The following is a 21,075-nucleotide window of genomic DNA, read 5'->3' on the forward strand; positions in this document are numbered from 1 at the left end:
TCTATTCTAAAAAATAAAAATAAAAAAAAACAGGCCGGGCATGGTGGCTCACACCTGTAATCCCAGCACCTTGGGAGGCTGAGGCGGGGGGATCCCTTGAGCCTAGGGGGTTTAAGATGAGTCTGAGCAACATGGTGAGACATTTTAAATTTTAAAAATTAAAAACAAAAAATTAGCAGGGCATGGGGGCTCACAACTGTGGTCCTAGCAGCTACTCAGAGACTAAGGTGGGAGGATCACTTGAGCCTGGGAGGCAGAAGCTGCAGTGAACCAAGGTTTTGCCACTGCACTCCAGCCTGGGTGACAGAGTGAGACTCTGTCTCAAAAATAAAAAATAAATACCCATCTCATTCCTAATTTTTCTGTGTATTTTGGAAACACATTTCAAAGATTCAAGTCAAATGTGATAATGCATACAAAAGTGTGGCATAGTACCTATTACAGGACAGGCTTTCTTCTTTCCCTACCCAATGCCAAAGAGGAGTGAATGGGTGGGAAATGAAAAAGGACAGAGAAGATAAAGTTACAAACTCCATATTATAACACTCCTCATTTTCTCAAACCCTTTTCTACTATTTTTGTTTATTACTCCCAATCTTTTGAAGCTTTTCTGTAACTCATACTGTCCTATAGGGTTAGAGTATGAGGCAGGTTTCACACAGCGCCTATCAAACAGGTGGGGAAATCTAGGGAAGTTTCTGTACTTAAATTAAGCTTAACAGCAATGCCTTATAGGGAGAATCTGAGTATCCTAACAGGGAACTCGAAACAGTGATTTTTAAATAGTGAGAAGCTGGTAAGGTGGGAAAGGAGGGTGATTGGCAAGGCTACAGGGTTCACCCACCTCACAATCAGAGCATTTGTAGGCCAAATATTTTATTTGATCAAAGAGTTCAGCAGTTAACAAAAACAAGGCAAAAACTGAGAATCAGTCAGAAAATATTTTACCATCAAAACATTTTACCTATTTGTGAGGCTTTTATAAGACTCCAACGGGCTGCCTAGAAATCAGGCCAAAAGGTTTATGTTACAGCAAAGACTTTCTGGAAAAACAGACTCTAATTTTTTTTTTTTTTTTTTTTTTGAGACAGTCTCCCTCTCGCGCCCAGGCTGGAGTGCAGTGGCGCAATCTCGGCTCACTGCAAGCTCCGCCTCCCGGATTCACACCATTCTCCTGCCTCAACCTCCCAAGTAGCTGGGACTACAGGCGCCCGCCACCTCGCCCGGCTAATTTTTTGTATTTTTTAGTAGAGATGAGGTTTCACCATGTTAGCCAGGATGGTCTCGATCTCCTGACCTTGTGATCCGATCGCCTCAGCCTCCCAAAGTGCTGGGATTACAGGCGTGAACCACTGTGCCCGGCCTACAGATTCTACTTTTCAAATATCAACTTACAAACTTTCAGAACACTATAATTTTAGTTTCTTTGTTTTAGAAAATCTATTTCACAAAACTTAAAAAGTTAAACATTTTCCAATGCCATGCTTGTCTTGTTCTAAATATTAACTGTATGTGTATAAAAACAAATATCCAGAACAAGTTGTCCATACCTTTGTCAATTAAAAAAAATTAAGTGTAAATTTTGATAATAGTGGCTATTTTTCTGATATAATGTTGCAAAGTTTTTATTCAAACAGCCACAATTACTTGTTAATTGACATCATAACTATCCACTTCAACAGAATAATTAAGTCATTTTTCTAATTTTATTACGAAAAAATCTGGGCTGGACGCAGTGGCTCACGTCTGCAATCCCAACACTTTGGGAGGCTAAGGCAGGCAGATTACCTGAGGTCAGTAGTTCAAGACCAACCAGGCCAACATGGTGAAACCCCATCCCTACTAAAAATAAGAAAATTAGCTGGGTATGGTGGCACACACCTGTAATCCCAGCTACTCAGGAGGATGAGGCAGGGAGAACTGCTTGAACCCGGGAGGCAGAGGTTGCAGTGAGCCGAGACTGCATCTCAAAACAAAAACAAAAACAAAAACAAAAACCGGCTGAGGTGGCTCATACCTGTAAGCCCGGCACTTTGGGAGGCCAAGACAGGTGGATCACCTGAGATAGGAAGTTGGAGACCAGCCTGACCCACATGAAGAAACCCCATTCTCTACTAAAAACACAAAAATTAGCCGGGCATGGTGGCACACACCTGTAATCCCAGCTACCTGGGGGGCTGAGGCAGGAGAATCACTTGAACCCAGGAGGCTGAGGTTGTAGTGAGCCGAGATTGAGCCACTGCACTCCAGCCTGGGAGACAGAGCGAGACTCCAACTCAAAAAAAAAAAAAAAAAACCCAAAAAACAAAAACCTAGCATAATATTTGTCACACCACAGGTTTAATAAACATTTGCTTAATTAGTATAACTGCAATTTGCCTGAGAAAGTTCCGTGCCAAGTCCATGGGTCAGTTTTTTTATAATCTTTCCTTATAGCTAATTTGATTCCAAAATTGAGACTCAAACATTTCCTTAAAATTTTATCAATACGGTCATGCATCACTTAACATATATTCTGAGAAATGCCTCATTAGGCAATTCTGACATTATGTGAACACTCTAGAGTGTACTTACACAAACCTACATGGTATAGCTGACTACAACCTTAGGCCATATAGCATGGCCTATTTCTCTCAGGCTACAAACCTGTACAGCAGGCAACAGTACAGAATACTGCAAGCAACTGTAACACAGTAAGTATTTGTGTATTTAAACATAACTAAATGTAGAACAGATCAGTAATTACACAGTATAAAGAAAAATGGTACACCTGTATAAGGCAGCTCTACTATAATCTTAGAGGATCACCATCATGGACTGAAACTTCCTTAGGCAGAGCATGACTATATTGTAACAACTTCAACTGTGGCAGAAAACACATTTATATAAAGCGGAGAAACTATTAGAAACCATCAGGCCCAACTACCTTTTGTTTCAAATTGCTAAACTAAGGCCTAGGGAGTTTACTGAACTGACCAAGGCTAAACAGCTCTTCACCATCAGAAATGAAACTAAAATCTAGAGAGTGCTCTACCTTCCAGTCCTTTCCTTATAACACCATATTGCCTTCTCTACTCCTTCCAAATGTCTGACTGCTATTATTTTTAAAGTATCCTTATCTGTAAAATATTAATCACATCAGAATAAAAGTTAGAAGTCAACACATTTGCCAGGAAACAATTTGAAGTATTAAACTTATACACAACCACCACCAACTTTCTCCACCTCACCCCATTTCTGCTTAATGCTAAGAAACTGAAAAGTTACATTAAAAAATTAGAGAAGTGAAAATCCTCTTATGTCAGTTGAAGAAAACCTAGAATCCACATTTTGTTGGGAACAGAGGCTGAAAACCAAACAATCTTGAAGTTTCAGTGGTCAGTCCTTTTCCTCCCAGCACTTCCTGTTCCGTCCTCACCCCCAATAACCCAGCAAAAGTATACCTATGAATTATGCATTCCTTCACACACATTACCGCAAGACAATCAGGACTTTTTTCTTTTTGTCCTAGGTATATATGAACAAGTCATAATTGCGATACTGTCACTACTGTGATGAGATATTAAACGCATTTTTTAAAAAATCTAGGATTTGTCTTTAGCATAACTTGGACTTCTATTCGCTAAAATAGTACAACGTATTTAAAATAAATCTTACTAGAGACTAGTTTAACTTCAACTACAACAAATTTTCAGTTCATATTAGAAATATCAAAATGACCTTTAAATTAATGTTTGAAGGATTGCTTAAGCTATTTTGTAAAATCACCTTCTAGAATAAAACCTTGAGAGCAAAAATCTAAAGAATTAACTTAGAGCTATGAAAAAGCATTAAGCTAGTTTTATAACATTTTAGTAGAGCTGTACTCAAAACATTTGTCTGTAGTAGTAAATTCATATAAATCTGCCTACAACCACATCCCTACATGCAATTTAGAATTTATTTAGTATTTATTGTGGTAAGGGCTGTTCTCAAAGATGCTATAAAACAGCTCCTTGACACAGTGAATACTAGGTCAAGAATAACAGACAAGCATGGAAAGAAATAACTACAATGCAAGGAGAGGTGTGTTTTGACATAAGTGTTTTGTGGGAGCACAAAGAGGTCATAACACCAATGTCTTGCTAAGTATATGCCATAATGATGTGTACTTAATGTTCAAATGTATGGTCTTCCTGTACCTCATCCTTCCTCTGGTTATACAAGTTTGAGCACTACTTTTCTCAATCCTCTCTAATTTCCATCCCAAATTAGCCAAACCCCAAATTACCAAAGACAAGATAAGTCAAAGGAATTGTCTCCAGATTTTCAGTAGATAGTAGTGGTAAAAGCAAGGACAAGACGCTGCTGTGGCTGGGTGTGGTGGCCTATAATCCCAGCATTTTGAGAGGCCCAGGCAGGTGGATCGCTGGAACCCAGGAGTTTGAGACCAGCCTGGACAACATGGTGAGACCCTATTTCTCCAAAAAGTTCAAAAATTAGTCAGGCATGCTCCAGTCTGGCCAACATGGTGAAACCCCGTCTCTACTAAAAATACAAAAATTAGCCAGGCGTGGTGGTGCATGCCTGTAATCCCAGCTACTCGGGAGGATGAGGCAAGAGAATCACTTCAACCTGGGAGGCAGAGGTTGCAGTGAGCCAAGATCATGCCATTGCACTCCAGCCTGGGCAACAGAGTCAGACTCCGTCAAAAAAAAAAAAAAAAAAAAAAAAAGCCAGGCATGGTGGTGCACACCTGTAGTCCCTGCTACTCAGGAGGCTAAAGTGGGAGGATCCCTTGGGCCCCGGAGGTCAAGGCTGCAGTGAGCTGTGACTGCACCACTGCACTCCACTCTGGGCAACAGAGCGAGATCCTGTCTCAAAAACAAAGCAAAACAAAAAAAACAGAAAAGATGCGACTGTTGCTATTTGCTTGGCATATTTATAAGCTGAGCAACATTTTAGAAGCAGCAAAATTTGCCTATGGCATCTTCCAGTCTGGGGATTGCCATATATAGCTGATAATGTATTTGCAACTGTTGATGTCCATCTTCTCAAACACCAGGGATAAAGAAAGAACAAAAGGAAAAGAACGGAGAGTTCCTACTAGCAAAATTCAGGCAGCCACAGGGGATATGCAATGTATAGCTAATTCTAGAAGTCATCCCTCTTGAAGGCCTTCCACTTCCTAGGAGAAAGTAGAGTCCAAAGAACCTACACGCCAGCAATTCTACTCCCCTCCCCTAAACAACAGTAAAAGAAGCAATTCTAAGAATCACAGCTTAAAGCAAAATGAAGTATAAATGCTACAAGGAACCTGCAGTCTCACAGCTTACTGTACATTTGAACAAGAGAAACTGAAGGGCACTGCTACCCTAGATTTGGCAGGCGGGGGAAGGAGTTGAGGCACAGAGGCTTGTAACTCAGTCCATTAGTACCTCAACAGTACATTATTCTATACTCTAAATTTACAGGTTTCTGTCTTTCCTGGAGTGGGCTTTCAGATCTTAAAGGTAAACCCAAATCCAGACCAGGATATATTGCCATCAAGTCTGCTAGTTCCAAGACAACAGTAGTGCTGCCGTAGCCAACGATTCCTTGGCATACAGGCATGTGAAAATGATATTGGCGGCAGCACTGGCTCTTCTCTTTCACCCTCTACTGTTACTATAGCTCCTTTTGCTAAATCTGCCTCTGAGTTTAGACAGGAGCTGGATGGTTAGTAATCACCCAGCAGCTGCAGCTGAGCAATACTCAGCCTAATTGTGGCACTGGAGCAGCTGAGAGGAAGAAAAGAGATAATACATACCCTGCCATAGCCATACACGAACTACCAATAAGACAACACACTTTAATAGAAACAGATTATTTTCTTTAAAGAAAAGTAGTTGTACCTCGCTATAGCACTTATATTTATATTATAAACCTGTTTAAATGTGAACTGAAGGTGACCTAAGCCATGTAGGGTTCTAAACAATGGAAGATCTTACTAAAACTTCCTGTAAATATTCACAAAACAAAGCCTGCACCACAAACATCACCTTTACAACATGACCAAAAGTTCCTGTGATATAAGAATCTGGCACAGATGTGATCTCTTCTTCAACTCTACAACAATGCAAAGCCACAATGTGAACAACTAAAATAGCAAGCCATTACATAAAGCAAATAAAATAGCATGACCCAATGATTCTCTGCATTTCTGAAACTCCAACACCATATTGTAATTTAGAACCAAAACATATTCATCCTTCAGGTGCTGCAAATCTTCATAAACTTTAAACAAAAACTTACTTTATGCTGAGATTTCATGGCATTCTTAAGAATATAAAAACTAAGGCTGAAATTACTGATCTAAAGAATTACTGTTCTAGAAAACTGAAAATAGATAAAAGTCAAAACTTACGATCTTGATGTCATAATTGAGTTTTGTCATTTATGTAATTTTCAGAAAAACAGAGTATTTGATGACAGAATAGTATCCATTCGTTCAATAAACATTTTGATTACCTTCTATTGGTTATTTACAATACACAAGCCGAAGCGGATTTTAATTTTGTAAAACCTGTGTCTTCTCTCAAAATATTAAAACAATTAACTTACTAAAGAAAACCAAGTAGAACTTTATTTAGAAATTTTTTCCCAACAATTCTCTAATTATTGTACATTTAGGAGTATTTGACTTTTTTTTTTTTTTTTTTTTTTTTTTGAGACAGTCTCACTCTGTTGCCCAGGCTGCAATGCAGTAGCACTATCTCAGCTCACTGCAATCGCTGTCTCCGGGTTTCAAGCAATTCTTGTGCCTCAGCCTCCCAGGTAGCTGGGATTACAGGGGTGCACCACCACACCCAGATAATTTTTGTACTTTTTAGTAGAGATGGGGTTTCACCATGTTGGCCAGGCTGGTCTCAAACTCCTGGTCTCAAGTGATCCCCTTGCCTCTGCCTCCCAAAGTGCTGGGATTACAGGTGTGAGCCACCATGCCCAGCCTGACGTGTTCAAAGTCGTTATACATACTAGCTGGTATATGACAATTATGATTTAACAAATCTATTCCTATTTGCAAAGGATAGCCTAGGTAGTGTTCTAAAGTCAGTCACCAAATTATGTTCTTTTTTTTTTTTTTTTTTGAGATGGAGTCTCGCTCTGTTGCCCAGGCTGGAGTGCAGTGGCCGGATCTCAGCTCACTGCAAGCTCCGCCTCCCGGGTTCACGCCATTCTCCTGCCTCAGCCTCCCGAGCAGCTGGGACTACAGGCGCCCGCCACCTCGCCCGGCTAGTTTTTTTTTTGTATTTTTTTAGTAGAGACGGGGTTTCACTGGGTTAGCCAGGATGGTCTCGATCTCCTGACCTCGTGATCCGCCCGCCTCGGCCTCCCAAAGTGCTGGGATTACAGGCTTGAGCCACCGCACCCGGCCTAAATTATGTTCTTAAACCAAGCACCTCATATAGTACATTATACACTGGATTCCTTAAAAAAAATTCATGTAAAATAAAACATAGAAACAGATTCTGCATACAGACGTAGGGCTTAATGTATTACACTAAAACCAATACCCTTGGTAACTCCTATCAGGTTAAAACAACTTTGTCACCACTTCAGAAGCCAGGTCCCTATCACAATCTCCTCCCTCTTCCTATATATTTCCTTTCATAGAACCACAGGTATTCTATGCTTCTATCTTTACGTTCACAGAAATTTCCTTGCAGGTTTTTTCTTTTTTAATTACCCAAGTTTGGGCGACACCAGAGTTTAGCATCACTTAAATTTTTTTGGCATTAGTCTTCTTTCTTACTATAATGCTAATAGAATAACTGATGCCTACACTGATGTTGTAAAGAAAAACTACCCATAGGAATAAATTATTTACTGTCTAACATGATGCAAATTTCAACTTTGAGTAAGTCTTACACCATCGGTTGATAATATTTCGCTTATACAGGTTTACTTCTAGTCTTTTAGCACATTTATTCTTTTATCAATACATACCACGAAGGAATTCTACTTGCATAAACAATTTTTCAGCTTGTGAATTTCCTGAACTAAAACACACACAAAAAAACGCCCATGTATTAATGTTATATACTTCGACCATAAGACAAATTCCACCTAACCCAGGAAGACAGGTCAAAGCTGTAATTTCACTTTCAGATGAACAGAAAGGAATCAATTTTGTGGTTTATGAAGTCAGCAAAACCTAACTGCGAAATTAAAGCTATTATAACATTACGGTGGTTACAACAGAGTATGTATTTTAAGAGCCCTTTTATCTTTTATCCTGGAAACATGGATATAAACTGTTTTGTTTTCAGATCAAAGGCAACTGTCTATTTCAAATGTAGGACCCTCTGAAATGTTAACCAGCATTTAAAATCTCCACCGACTTTTAGCTAATGTCCAAAAATTAAAATACAATTTAACTTCCTTTTCTTACATGTCAATTGTGGCAGGGGTCTCACATTTATAAGCAAACAAAAACAACAAAACCATATATATTATTTGCTAAAGTAAAACTTCCTTACTGTACAATATATGAAAATCGTAAGTGATGCATACAAGATCCTTGGTTAATACAAGATACTCCTTTATTACCTGACCAAAATGCTTCCTGTCCACCGTGTGCCAAGCACTGTGACAGTTATTAGATTTACCATGCACTTTTCCTTAAATGCAGTCATGTGTATACATTTAGTAATATTTTCCTTAGTGAGTTATTTAACTTTAGAAATTTAACAGGATGGTTTAAACACATTTAAAATTATCAAGACATCTTTGGCACTAATCTTACAATTATAATACATGAAGATACTATAATCATATTATATACACGTGAAATCAACTATGTGAAAACACACATCCGTGGAACATATATACATAATAAATGGTATGGACATAAAATTGTGCTTCCACCAGACTTTATTTCCTTTAATAATGTACAAATTAGACCGTATGTTATTCCACGCCTATATCAATTAATTATGCAGAAAATAATTCAACCAAATCCGAACTGTTAAGTCCTACTCAAAACAAAAACTAAAGTCCCTACACCAGACTTGATTTTCAAAGAGCTTCTTAAAACAACTCTGCTCCATGCCCAATAAAGTGAAAGCTGGAAGCAATTATCAAGAAGAAAAACACACTTTAAGACAAAATTTTCTTTAACACATGTGGACAGGGAACCGAACGCAACGGGAGGCGGAGTGGCATGAAAAAGTGGACGCTGAATGGTAAATTTCCCAACCCCCAATCCAAAACAAAGGAAAACTTTAAACATGTTGCGGTTTTCAATCAAACCGAGTAAAGCCCGAGAGGCTCACCCACTCGCCCCACACACCCTCTCCTCTCCCCGCACAGCTGCTACCGGCGTCGGCCGAGACACAGACCCCCAGCCTTTAGGACCGAAAAGGGACCGCTTCCCTCGCCCCCACTTCGGCCGTGTGGGCAAAAATAAACCTCGCCTCCACGCCGCCGGGCTGTCCACACGACCCCAAAGACAAGCGGTGGAGAGTGTCCCCACGCCCCTGGGACCTCAGGTCGGACTTGGGCGGGACCCGGCAGGACTGAATGGGGCAGAGACCAAGTCAGGGGCGAGCAGGTAGCGCGGGGAACGAGACGAGCCCGCGGGGCGAGCCGGGGGAGGGGAGAAGTTTCTTCCCAACTTCCCGACTCTGGCCCGCGGGGGCGGGGAACCGCGGCGGTGCTGGCGGCTCCGGGCGCTGGGGCCTAGCCCTGTCCGTGCCGGGGTGGACCCCTCCGCCCGCGGGGCCCCACCCGGTCCTTACCTGTCCTCCGGCCGCGCTCTCATGAGTCGCTGCTGCCGCAGCTCGAGGTGGCGGGAGGGGACGGAGGGCGGAGGCGAGGCCCGCGGGCCCTCTCCCTCCTCCACCTCCTCGTCCCGGGGCGCCCGGCTGCAGCAACCACTGCAGAGCCGGCCCGGGACGCGTTGCTTCAGGACGAGGGAGTTCCCTGGCTCCCCACCCCTCGGCCTCACTCTCCACCTCCTTCCCCCGGCCCCGCCCCCTCACTTCTAGCGGGGGCGGGGGCGGGCGCGGGGCGGGGGCTGCGGCTACCTGCGCGCGCCGCCGTCCGCTCACCGGAACTCGGGCCACGCCGGCCAGGCTCCAGGGCCCCCAGCCTTCCGGCGCTTACGCCCCCGCCAGGTCCCCTCCGCGGGCTCTGGGCCGCTTTGCTGTGGTCTGGGTATGCGACCGGTCCGTGTCACTTCTCCCGACCCAACATGGCGGCGGGGTCCGGGGCGGATTCCCGGGGGCGGTGCAGGCTGAGGGGGCGTGAGGAGGAGGTGCTTCCCCGCCCGGAGAGCAGGCCCGCGGCGCCCCTTCCCAGCCGCGAACCCACCGACGCTCGGCTGCCGCGGGGATTGAATGGGGCGCCCCGATTCCGCCCCTCTGCCTTTCTCTTTTCCTTGGCCCGGCTCTCCGTAGTTCCCAGGGCTTTGGGGCTTGTTTTTGCGGGGGAGGACGGGGTTGAGTTTTTTTGGCTGGCTGCTTCTCAGCACTATGCTTCCGCACCCTTTGTCGTTGGTAGTAAAATCTCAGCCCAACCGCGTGAGCCGGGGGCGTTACTCACACGCTCGTCACTATCCAGATGCCGTCCAAACAACGTTCACGTCTGGCCTCCTTCCGAGGCAGGGATCCTGTCCCTGCCCCCAGGAGCTTCCTGTTAACTGTAGGTCGAACCAGCCTTGCCGGGAGGGGAACCGAAGCCGAGTTATGTTTGGCGACTATCTCAGTAATGGTGGCTTTGGCTTATGTTGGGACAGCGTATGTCTATATGCTGCTGGCGGCAGCCCAGTGAGGGAAGTGCAACAAGTATGGTTATCCTGCTCGAAAGCTGTGGAAACAGCGACCCCGAAAGTGGAGGAGCCAAGCTGGAATCGTGTCGGTCTGAAGCCGCGCACCTTTCCTATGAGCCTCGTACCCAGTCGCTGAAGAAGGGGGAGGACCCGGAAGGATGGGGTGGGGGCGTTAATCAAGGTCCTCATGAACTGACCCTTGAGGCACTTCTGCTGCAGTCACTTCTGCCTTGTCAGACTTTCGGAGTAACTTCCTTTCTTTATTTCCTCTTTGGTGGGGTTATCAGAATAGTTGTGTGACTATTGGTTTCCTTTGCGGTTTTTAGTGAAATTCAGAATCATCGACAGATACGAAATAGTACAGTCATACGTGTCAGAATTTCGGTGTTCTAGGAACTTAAGGAAATGCACATAAGGGTTTGAACATTTTTTTTTTCAGCTCACTAAATGAACGAAAGGTAGGCATAGGCATTAAAGATACACATAATGTGGAACGGTGCTGTATTTTCTTTAGCTACTAAAACTTCATTTGTCTTTGACTGTCTCAGGGTTGTAAAATTTTATGTAGGTCTATATTCAGCTTTTATTAAAGTAGAAAATTCCTTGAGCTGTTGAGTTTCTTCACTAAATAGAGATGTCTTTGTCTTCTTAAACACTCAGTCTAAAAACCAGCTCTGAAATACGCCGGGCACGGTGGCTCACACGTGTAATCCCAGTATTCTGGGAGTCCCAAGACAGCAGGATCGCTTGAGCCCAGGAGTTGGAGACCAGCCTGGGCAACATGGGAGACCTCCTATCTAGTAAAATATATTTTTAAAAATAATAAATGAAATTAAATAGTAGTTTGCCCCAGTTTAAGGGGTAAGGTGGCTTTGAAGATGTTCTATATGGAGTTTTAAAGTTGGGAGAGTATGTCAGAATGTCACCTACAAGTTATAGATTACATTGATTTACTGAGTTGCCTCTCTTCGCCCTTGCTTTTATTTTTATTTTTTAATTACCACATTCCCTGATTTATTTTTTAGTATATTCATCAATGTCAAACTTCAGTCTGTAAATAACCTGGAAAGTTTTCAATCTTAACATTTAGTGGCTCACTTGTTTCCAAGAATATTTTGTTTTAAAAAATTTTAATGAGGAAGAGAAAATCTGGAAAGTCTCACTGAGTTTGATGTAACAAAAATTGCTTTTAATCTGTTCATCCTGAAATGGACAAATAAGCTTGCCCCTACTTTTCCCTCCTGCACAGCATAGAGGTGTGGTATGTACATGTGTGTTAGGGAGTGATAAGGAACTTAAGTCTTGAAACCCCTGGAAAAGTCTGCTGGAGGAAAAAGCTAGGGGAAAGCTTTAAACAAACAAACTTTATGAGATATGTCCCTATAAAAGTAAAATGTTTTCATTTAAGTTGATTAATGCTTAAAATTATTTGGCTGGAAGTTTGAAAGGTTGAAAGTTGAACTAAGGCCCACTCAGTACCACCTTGGAACCTGTGATTCTACCAGGAAATGTTTTTGTTTAGGATAAACCTGTCCTACGTGCTATCAGTGATATGCTGCTGCTGCTGTTTCCGCCACTGAGGCTATGATGATGATTTTCTCTTCCTGGTAACAGTAAAAAAGCCTACAGCCCTACACAAGGTGCATGTATTGCCTCTTTTCTAACAACCATCCCCTCACCACCCTCCTCAAATCCGTTCAGTGCCTGACATTATCTGCACCACCTTAGCTTTGCTGCCTCCACCTGGCCAAGACTGCTCCTATGTCCAGTTAGGAAGAATATGAGGACCCCTCTAAGGATAAATTTAGAAGATCAGGAAAAAGGAAAGTGTTTCTCCTTGAGTGTTAGGCCTATTGTGACAAGCTCAGTGGAGAAATGCACCAACTCATCAAGTTCTCAATGCTCCTGATGTCTTCATGGCCTTGAGGACTGAGGTTTCTATATTACAGTTTTATTTCCCCTCAACTGGGAAAGGACTGTCTAAGTGACCTAAATAAATGTATATAGAGGGCCAGGCGCAGTGGCTCACACCTGTAATCCTAGCACTTTGGGACGCTGAGATAGGTGGATCACCTGAGGTCAAGAGTTCGAGACCAGCCTGGCCAACGTGATGAAACCCCGTCTCTACTAAAAAAAAAAAATACAAAAATTAGCCAGGTGTGGTGGCATGCGTCTGTAATCCCAACTACCCCGGAGGCTGAGGCAGGAGAATCGCGAGAATCGCTTGAACCCCAGGAACAGAGGTTGCAGTGAGCTGAGATCACGCCACTTCATTCCAGCCTGGGTGAACGAGCAAAACTCCGTCTCTAAATAAATAAATAAATAAATAAATGGATATAGAAGGACATATCTTGCAATGAATAGATGTCAATCGAATGTGTCTTGCAATTAATAAATGTCAAATATGGCAATCTTACATGAACTTCAGCAAGTCTACCTCCATCTTCTTGCTCCCTTTTGTTGCTCTCTCTAGCTTTTAACTTCTTCACTACCTGGTTTACAGTCTTAGAATTTAACCCTGTGCTGGCCGGGCGCGGTGGCTCAAGCCTGTAATCCCAGCACTTTGGGAGGCCGAGGCGGGCGGATCACGAGGTCAGGAGATCGAGACCATCCTGGCTAACACGGTGAAACCCCATCTCTACTAAAAATACAGAAAGAAATTAGCCGGGCGTGGTGGCGGGCGCCTGTAGTCCCAGCTACTCCGGAGGCTGAGGCAGGAGAATGGCGTGAACCCGGGAGGCGGAGCTTGCAGTGAGCCGAGATCACGCCACTGCACTCCAGTCTGGGCGACAGAGCGAGACTCCGTCTCAAAAAAAAAAAAAAAAGAATTTAACCCTGTGCTGAGTATGCCTTCTCCACTCCAGAACTAGTTTCTGGCAGTATAGTCTTTGCTATTGGAATCTACTTTGGGGACATCTCTTGTTTTATTTCTGACTTCAGTTCTTTCTAGTTCTGCAGCTTGACCCAGGCCTGTTTTATCTACCAAAGTCCCTGGTTTCAGCTCTAGATTCTGGTACCACTCTGCTTATTCCTAGGTAGCTTTACCCACAGCTTCAGACTATCATAGGCTCAGCTTGGTTTCTCACTCTGGTGACAGCAGTTTCTAGGCCAGATGAGCACCTTACATTCTCTCACATGCCCTCTGCCGAGTAGAATACAGCCAGTAGTGGACACCTCTTGAGGGTACCTGTTTAACTCAAGTTCCTCTTCTCTGAGAATTACTCCTTCAATAGGTAGCACGTAGGCCTATGATCAAAGTACTGCTAATCCCAGGCTCCAGGCTGAAAGTTTGAATTTTGAGGAGTAACATAAAAGTGACTTGGTTAGTGATTATTCATGGTGGCCATGGTGGAATTAAGTCAAATGGCAGAAGATGAGTGTCCAGGGGTAGAGGACTTCAGTGCTGGTGGTGCCTGGGTCGTGAGCATACCATCCTCGTGGCAGAATCTGGACTTTGTCTCGCCTTCCTTGCTTCCTGCCTGAGTGGGCTCCTCTAGTCTTCCTGTTGATTCTCACCATCCTCCAATAAATTCCCTTCATGCTTCAATAGAGACCATTTTTGTTCTTTCCAAATGAAAATCATTACTTAATCTTTGCTACTTACTTGTGCAGCCAACAGTAAACTCGGGAGCTGTGAGGGTGGCATCTCCTGCCACGTGCTCGGAGAGGCAGTGGGAGTGGAATGGGGGATCCAGTTTTCACAGAGGATGAAGCAGGCACAGCCAGAGGCGGGAGATAAGAGAATGTGGGACCCCCACACTGAGACTTGGGACTTGTGACTTTTGCCACTGTAAGACCCCAAACCTAGAACAGAGCTGGCAGGTCAGTCTCTCCTCCTGCTTGCCCATGGCAGTCATGGCTTTTAGACTGCGCATAGCATATACTCTCCCCCAGAGCATTAACACCATCCTCAGAATCCTCAACACAATTCAGGCAACAGCCACCGCAAAACTGGAGTTAGAATATGTTGAAAACCATTTCATATTTCTGCCCTATCAGCTTATAATTTCCTCCTGAGATCTATATTTGCAATTCCTGTAGTCGTTACCAAGTGTTGGGCCCATACTTTTCTGAAGTATTAAGCTGATACATAGTCATGTCAGTGTCTGACATTGAGTTTAGACACCAGTAAAATTGCTACCAGATTGCTACTTCCTGGAAATCTTTACAAATGGGTTATGAAAAGTAGAACATAACATTGCTTGAAGGCAAGAAGTTAAAGTAGATTGTTTATCTGCATTGAGTGTTTAGAAAAGAAACTATAAATCAGGTTCTTATCTTTAAAGTTAATGGACATTAGATCATGAAACATAAAAGGTTAGTATTAAGGAAATTTGTATTAGATGTTTTGCAAGGTAACACTATAACTGGGGTTTTTTTTTTAATGTATTTAGAATAAATCCATGCTTTTGAAAACCTTGTTTTAATCTCCTTTCTAAGGCTAAATCTTTATGCATTTTTGGCATATCATTATTTTTCACACTGAGCAAATTTTAAATTCTGACTACAGATACTATATGATGTAAAGAGTAAAACAGGCCTGGCGTGTTGGCTCACGCCTGTAATCCCAGCACTTTGAGAGGCCGAGTCAGGTGGATCACTTGAGGTCAGAAGTCCGAGACCAGCCTGACCAACACGGTGAAACCCCATCTCTACTAAAAATACAAAAATTAGCCAGGCATGGTGGCGCATGCCTGTAATCCCAGCTACTCGGGAGGCTGAGGCAGGAGAATTGTTTGAACCTGGGAGGCGGACATTGTGGTGAACTGAGATCACACTGCTGCACTCTAGCCTAGGCGACAGAGCAAGATTCTGTCTTGGGGGGGTTAGGGGGATCCCCATAGGTTTCTTTTGGAAGTTTTCATTAGAGACTAATAAAATCTGTTTTTTCAGTTTATACCTAATTTGGTTTTAAATTTGTTTTGATTAAAATAACTAGCCATGGCCGGGTGCAGTGGCTCACGCCTGTAATCCTAGCACTTTCGGGGGCCAAGGCGGGTGGATGTCTTGGGCCCAAGAATTCGAGACCAGCCTGGGCAACATGGTGAAAGGCCATCTTTAGTAAAAATAGAAAAATTTTGCAGTAACTCATGCCTGTAATCCCAACACTTTGGGAGCCCAAGGTGGGTGAATCACTTGAGGTCAGGAGTTTGAGACCAGCCCAGCCAACATGGTGAAACCCTGTCTCCACTACACACACAAAAATTAGCTGGGCGTGGTGGTGCGCGCCTGTAATCCTGGCTACTTGGGAGGCTGAGGCAGGAGGACCACTTGAGCCTGGGGGCCAGAGGTTGCAGTGAACCAAGATGGCACCACTTCACTCTAGCCTGGGTGACAGAGTGAAACTCCATGTCAAAAAAAAAAAATTATCTTCTAGCTTTATTACCATTATTATCATTTTCATTTCTTTATAGTGGGCTAATCTACAATAATTTCATATTATTTGAGCCCTGAGTTCTGATTATTAATTTGCATGGGTGCATCTTCTTCTGAATACTTGAAATCACATTTACTAAAGAATCAACAACCATGCACTGAAGATTCAAAATGTATACAATGACTCTCACAGTTTAAAGGGTGCTATTTAAATGATCTAAACACGACTAATGTAGAGATTTTTCTTCTGGAGACCTAGTAATTTTGGCATAAAATAGAAAATTGGTACTCATGCTTATTTTATGTAAAATTAATTCCAAGTTTAAAATAGAAGCAATGTGGGAGACCAAGGAATGGATGTTTTGAAAACCACAGACTGGAAAATTTGATTTATGTTATAATGAGTGACTTTTAAAATGTATATGAACTCCTATTTAGGAAAGTATTTAGGTTCTCCTTAAACCTTTTAAGGACATATCGTCCAGTCGTGGATTCTATTTGAAAACTTTGAAACAGAAAATAATCCTCTGTTTAATAAAAGCCTCCAGAATAAACAACTTCTTTAAGCTTTTCTCTAACATCTCCCATATTCTCTGTGAAAATTACCAGTCTCATTTCCTTTGAGATGGTATGCTGTGCATCCAAAGAACAAAGCATTTCCTGAGTCTGTTTGGAGTATGTAGAACCCATTCCTAAGCGTTTGCCATGTATCCTCAAGAATCTGGCATGTATTTGAAAAAACAACAAAAAAACCCCAAAGAATACAGAAACTTATATCAAAGCTTGAGATGGTTAATGGCACAGAATTATGCAAAGTCTTAGCAAGCATTTGATAAATTTGATTATTTAGACATTACTTATTAAATAAAACTTTACTTACCTAATCAATTTGAATATCCATATATGTGACTATGAGAATGCAAAAACTATTTGGACTAGAAGTGAAATATAAGTTCTTGTTCCACTGCTAGTGGGTACAGGATTTCTTCTTGGGGTGATGAAAATATTCTGGAATTATGTAGTGGTGTTGCTTGTACAGCTTTGTGAGTATACTAAAAATCACTTTAAATGGTGAATTTTACTGTGTGTAAGTTATATCACAATATAAAAAAAATTTCTGGTACCAGAATTTTATGCCCTTTTGTAGCTATGTAATCTTAAGCAAGCAAATTTCCCAATTTCTCAAAGACTTCAGGTTTTTCCATTGTAAAGTGAAGGGATTGTATCAGGTCAATGTTTTTTGAACCATGGGTTGTAATTCCTTACGGAATAGCAAAATCAATTTAGGATATGGCAACCAGCACCTTTTAAAAAAGAAACAAATATCACAGCATACTGCATATAATAAGTATAATTTGGCAAAACTTATTTTTTCTATGTGTATATACTGAGTTATGACATAAAATACATTTTTTTCATTGTGGGTTACAGTTACAAAGGTTAAAACCCACTGTATTTCCTGATTTGTAATGTCTCTCTTTCTATAAAATTTAGTCAATTTACATTCAATTTAGTAGTAGCAAACTCTCCATTTGATCTTATAATATTTGTAGGTTATGTTCTTGGAACACTTACCACGCATCAGACACCATTCTGAACTCTTTACGTGTTAACTCAATTCTCACCGCACACTATGAAACAGAACAATTTTTATGGTTCTTTCATTTTATAGACAAGGAAATGAAGGAAAGATAAGTTAATAACTAAGACAAAATCATACAGTTAGAAGGGGTGGAGCTGGAAATCGAGCCCTAATAGTTTAATTTACAGTATGTAAATTATATCTCAATTAAAAAAAATTAGTCCCAGAATTGTCTGCCCTTTTGTAGCTATGTAATCTTAAACCAGAGGATTTCCCAATTCTGTTTTCTCAAATCTATTTTTTTTTTTTTTTTTTTTGAGACGGAGTCTCACGCTGTTGCCCAGGCTGGAGTACAGTGGCGCGATCTCGGCTCACTGCAAGCTCCGCCTCCCGGGTTCCCGCCATTCTCCTGCCTCAGCCTCCTGAGTAGCTGGGACTACAGGCGCCCGCCACCGCGCCCGGCCAATTTTTTGTATTTTTAGTAGAGACGGGGTTTCACTGTGGTCTCGATCTCCTGACCTTGTGATCCGCCCGCCTCGGCCTCCCAAAGTGCTGGGATTACAGGCTTGAGCCACCGCGCCCGGCTCAAATCTATTTTTGATTGTGAATATTGTCCAAAAAAATAAGGAAAGTTTCATTGAGGCTGGGTGTGGTGGCTCACGCCTGTAATCCCAGCAGTTTGTGAGGCCGAGGCAGGTGGCTCACCTGAGGTCAGGAGTTCAAGACCAGCCTGGCCAACATGGTAAAACCCCATTTCTTTTTTTTTTTTTTTTTTTTTTTTTTTGAGACGGAGTCTTGCGCTGTCACCCAGGCTGGAGTGCAGTGGCCGGATCTCAGCTCACTGCAAGCTCCGCCTCCCGGGTTCACGCCATTCTCCTGCCTCAGCCTCCCGAGTAGCTGGGACTACAGGCGTCCGCCACCTCGGCCGGCTAGTTTTTTTGTATTTTTTAGTAGAGACGGGGTTTCACCGTGTTAACCAGGATGGTCTCGATCTCCTGACCTCGTGATCCGCCTGTCTCGGCCTCCCAAAGTGCTGGGATTACAGGCTTGAGCCACCGCGCCCGGCCGGTAAAACCCCATTTCTACTAAAAATACAAAAATTAGCCGGGTGTGGTGGTGGGCACCTATAATCCCAGCTACTTGGGAGGCTGAGGCAGGAGAATTGCTTGAACCTGGGGGGTGGAGGTTGTATGGAGCCAAGATCATGCCACTACACTCCAGCCTGGGCAACAGAGCGAGACTCCCTCTCAAAAACAGAAAAAAAGAAAAGTTTCACTGATGTGAAAGAAACCATACTGGAGAAAGCACTAAAGGAGACGGAAGAAGCATAGTCATCAAATCACTTTGGTCCATCAGTCCTCTTGCCAGCACCTTTTGTAGACTCAGGTTTTGACTGAGTAGCAGAAATTTTCACTTACAAAAACAGAAGAGGACACTCTGTATTAAATAATCTTCCCTTAAGAAAAATTAAGTAGGCTGGCCACGGTGACTCACGCCTGTAATCCCAGCACTTTGGGAGGGCTAGGCAGGCGGATCACGAGGTCAGGAGTTCGAGACCAGCCTGGCCAACATGGTGAAACCCCATCTCTACTAAAAATACAAAATTAGCCAGGTGTGGTGGTGGGCACCTGTAGTTCCAGCTACTCGGGAGGCTGAGGCAGGAGAATCGCTTGAACCCGGGAGGCGAAGGTTGCAGTGAGTCAAGGTCACACCACTGTACTCCAGCCTGGGTGACAGAGCAAGACTCTGTCTCAAAAAAACATAAATAAAATACAGAAAAATTAAAACCCCCATCTTTTCTTTGTTTTGTTCTAATAATATAAAAATGTCTTCAACTTTAGTTCAGTTGAATTTGGCTGCAAACATGTCCAGTGCTTTTCCCCAGGTAAGAATTGTTCTAATTAGTTTCCAAGGAAGGCAGTGATAACAGGGTGCATGAGAAATGTGAAACAGAATTCAGATGGATGACTGAAGTCGATGAGATTTTAATAAAAAAGAATACCAAATTATCTGTCTTCCTATCTTCTTTCTGATGATTGCTATATTCATTGGCACATACATATACCCATGCTTCTAATAATTTAGTAAATATGCAGGGCGTGGTGGCTCACACCTGTAATCCTAGCACTTTGGGAGGCCAAGGTGGGCGGATCACCTGAGGTCAGGAGTTCAAGTCAGCCTGGCCAACATGGTGAAACTTCATCGCTACTAAAATACAAAAATTAGTGGGGCATGATGGTGGGTGCCTGTAATCCCAGCTACTCAGGAGGCTGAGACAGGAAAATCACCTGAATCTGGGAGATGGTGGTTGCAGTGAGCCAAGATCGCACCACCGCACTCCAGCCTGGGTGGCTGAGAGAGACTCCATCTTAAAAAAAAAAAAAAAAAAAAAAAATAGCAAACACAAAGCATTTTTTGCTTGGAGGCTTCTCAAGGAGCTTCTGATCTCTTGGAAATTAAAATTGGAAACTCTTATTTCTTGGGTGTTCTTTAGCAGGCACTTGTCCTGCTTTTATATGCTAACAAATTTAAATTCATCTTCACCACAATCTGTGAGGTCATCCCTGTTTTGTTTTTGTTTTTAGTGTGAGTACACTGAAACTCACTTAAAATAATTTAGTGTTAAGAGAGCCAGCTTAAATTAAGCTTCAGTTTCTGTGAACCAACCCTGGTAGTTTTTCTTACTATATGGATCTGAAGTATTGCTCCCCTACTCAAATGCACCTCCATATACTGTGTACATGTATATATGCATTTCATATGTTTTCCATTGTTACAATTTATATAGATGTATTATGTCTACTCAGACATTTCCATTCTTTTGCTTTCATCTGCTATGGGATCTATATTTTACTGTTACAGAACATTTAAGGCCAGGCATGGTGGCTCATGCCTATTATCCCAGCACTTTGGGAGGCTGAGGCTGGAGGATTGCTTGAGGTCAGGAGTTTGAAATCAGCCTGGGCAAAATAGCAAGACACTGTCTCTACAAAAAATGGAAAGGAAAAAAAAAAACAAAAAAAAAAACAGGTATGGCAGCACATGCCTGTAGTCATACTACTTGGGAGGCTGATGCAGGAAAATCCCTTGAGCCCAGGAGTTGCAGTGAGCTGTGATTACACAACTGCACTCCAGCCTGAGCCTGGGTGACAGAGTGAGACCCTGTTTCTAAATAAATAAATAAGAACATTTTGAAAATTCAGTCAAACTGTGAGGAATTTTGTTCTTTTACCTTCAGTTTAGCTCAAATCTTGAATATTTATATTTAATAGTCACATGCAAATGTTTCCCATTATTTCCTATTTAATACTACACTGTAAGTTGT

At 42.5% G+C, this 21,075-nt stretch overlaps 1 protein-coding gene across 15 annotated transcripts in view; it reads right to left on the reverse strand.

Annotated features, from left to right (window-relative positions):
• The window catches only part of YES1 (YES proto-oncogene 1, Src family tyrosine kinase), an 88,817-nt gene extending 78,581 nt beyond the window's left edge, over positions 1-10,236 (reverse strand). For 6 of the 15 annotated variants that reach the window (XM_077974554.1, XM_077974549.1, XM_077974548.1 and 3 more), the window contains exon 1: positions 9,762-10,236. The gene's annotated coding sequence lies outside the window, so the exon portion shown is untranslated. 15 annotated transcript variants of the gene reach the window in all.
• Positions 10,237-21,075: the final 10,839 nt, after the last annotated feature.

This window comes from Macaca mulatta, chromosome 18 (assembly GCF_049350105.2).
Source record: "Macaca mulatta isolate MMU2019108-1 chromosome 18, T2T-MMU8v2.0, whole genome shotgun sequence".
NCBI lineage: Eukaryota > Metazoa > Chordata > Mammalia > Primates > Cercopithecidae > Macaca > Macaca mulatta.